Below are 2962 nucleotides of genomic sequence, written 5' to 3'. Positions count from 1 at the left end.
CTGAGGTCAAAATGCGAGAGTTGCAATCAACACAAGTGTACGAGGGTGCTAGGATGTCTAAACTACGTGCTTGTCTCTCAATCTTGAATCTACAAGTACAGTATGGGTGGTCGGATACAAGTGTCTCGGCCTTAATGAGCTTAGCCCTTGCATTAATTTGACTCATTATTTGGATATTGTTTGTTTTGAGAATCATCATTTGGATAGTGTCTTTGTCATAGGTTGCTCCAGAAGATGTTGCCTGCACCAAATACCATGCCCGCATCAAGAGATGAAGCGAAAAAGATGCTAACAATGGTGGGTATGGATTATGATACCATCCATGCTTGCCGTAATGATTGTATTCTCTTTCGTCGTGAGCATGGAGATTTGGCTAGTTGTCCAAAGTGTGGGGAACAATGATATAGAGATGACTTGCAGGGTGAGCGGATACGGTAAAGGTCTTAGGACACTTTCCCATCATTGCAAGAATACAACACATGTTTCGATGCAAATCCATAGCGGAGTTGATGACATGGCATGCATCTCATCTGTCCACTGATCACACATTGAGGATTCCCACAGATTGTGCAGCTTGGAAGCACATAGATAATCAGTGGCCGGACTTTGCGAGGGAGCCACGCAACTTACATCTTGGGCTAGCCATGGACGGCGTGAATCCTTTCGGGTTACACTCGACATCTTGGTCAACATGGCCCATAGTCATAGTGAATTACAATATCCCACCATGGCTAACAATAAAAAAGGGACACCTCATGCTTGCACTACTTGTGCCAGGAAGGTACAAGGCAAAAAACATGGACGTGTACATGGCACCTTTGATAAAGGAGTTACAGATATTATGGAGACGAGTGCAGGTCTTTGATATTTCCAGAGCTCCTAGGCATACCAATGATATTTTGGTCAGGGGTATCTTGATGTGGACCATGCATGACTACCCAGGATATGGAGAGTGCACAGGTACGTGGTTATGTCTTTACATGTACAATGAGGGATTATGCTTTTTTTACTCTCTTTTGCACGCATGTCTTGTACTAACATATTCATGCGCGTCCAGGACTTGTTACAAGTGGGTACCATGCTTATCCTGTTTGTGGACCCGCTCTGAAATCGCTTGCACGCTACTCCAAACATATGAGGAAAAATGTTTATGAAGGTCATGCTCGATACCTTCCGCTCGACCATCTCGCACGTGGAGGTCAGCTTGATCCACCACCATCATATTTGAAGGCAAGTGATTGGATTCAAGCTTGGAGGGCGAATGGAGAGGAACCTCCTCCTGGTATGAAGAGGCTATCGATCTTTCACGAGCTTCCTTATTGGGGTCAGTTACAAATCAATCATCTCTTGGATCCCATGCATATCTTCAAGAATGTGGGGGCTACCATTTAGGCACACTTGGTTGGTTCCAAGGACTCGAGAGGAGTGCGAGAAGACTTGCGTGCTATGAATAGGATGTCTCGTTTGTGGACCCAAGTGCATGCTTTGGGAAAAGTTGTCCTCCCGAAAGCAACGTGGATCCTCTCTATGAGGGAGGAGGCAGTGATCAAGGCAGACATTGCCTCTTTTCAAACACCGATAGGGTACATGCGTTGCTTGAAAGGAGCATTTTCAAAGGACAATAAGCTTAGTGGCCTCAAGTCCCATGATTGGCACAAGGTCTTACAGGTATTCTAAGTAGAATTAGTGTACCGATAATAGTGATGCGTTAGCGTAATTATTATTATGTTATATTGTTGACATGACTTCATTGTTGCTTTGATAGTTCATCCTTCTAATTACAATAAAAGGGTGCTTACAAGAAGATGTTAGAAATGCTATATTCAAGATCTGTGGTATTGTGAGGTATGCTTACTATCAAATCGCATTATGTATTTTCTTAATGGACATGTGAAACAGGTGGATATCTCAAATATCTTACATATGCATGGACATGTGAAATAGGTGGATATCTCAAAAAGAGATCTCTATATCGAGCATCGAGAAGGCTAGGGTGGAATCCATCGAAGCCGTATGCTTGCTTGAGAAGCACTTTCCCTCAAGCATTATGACAACTCAAGTCCACTTGCTTGTGCACATAGTTGATGAGGTGGCTATAGCAGGTACCATTCATAATCGATGGATGTTTTTTCTCGAGCGGTTTATGAAAATTTTAAAGGGGTTTGTAAGACAAAGAGCAAGACCGGAAGCAAGCATGGTAGAGGGATGGCTTGTGCAAGAGTCATTAGTATATATCATAGAGTTTCTTGCATCCACGGATCCTGATATGCCGCAAGCTTGGCACAACAAGGATGATGATCGCATCATTGGCGAGGTCCCCCAAGGAAACGGGATTGAAAGAAAGATGAGCAAAGAGTAAATGGAGAAATTCAATAAGTTTTGTATCCTCAATAGCCCTGAGATGCAGAAGTGGATTGAGAGATATGAAGTGGCCAAAGCAGAAAGAATAAATGCAAGGACGAGATTCAGAGTAATGTATAGGCGATCACAACCATATCCACAAGATCTGGCTCTTCTCCCTACTCACATGTCACTTGATTGGCTACAACTGGCTCTACATAAAGCCGAATGTGATGGAGAGACAATAAACGAGTGCGAGTGGGAGTCATCATCTGGATGTATGGTGCATGTAAGTTTCTTATCTCTTGACGTAATTAAGTAATTATTTGTGGCAAGAGGAAGATGCGCATAATGACATCACACAGGAGGAGGATGGAGATCATGATATTGACGAAGAAGACAACAATCATCAAGATCAATCACCACACTTAAGCTTTATTGAAGAAGATGGTCAAATACTTTTAGGTGAACGTACGATACTAGAGTACGATGATGATATACGAGATCAACTCGGTATAGAGTTGGAGATAGACTTGCTTGGCGCCTTAGGCTTGGCTCAAGATGAAACAGTTGATGTAAATGCTCTTATTTGATTTTTCTCATCTCAAACTTGGACATGAAT

The sequence above is a fragment of the Dipteris shenzhenensis genome, chromosome 7 (assembly GCF_047967505.1).
Source record: "Dipteris shenzhenensis isolate YYH24624 ecotype China chromosome 7, Dip_SZ_1.0, whole genome shotgun sequence".
Taxonomy (NCBI): Eukaryota; Viridiplantae; Streptophyta; class Polypodiopsida; order Gleicheniales; family Dipteridaceae; genus Dipteris; species Dipteris shenzhenensis.
This window is presented reverse-complemented; position numbering follows the sequence as displayed.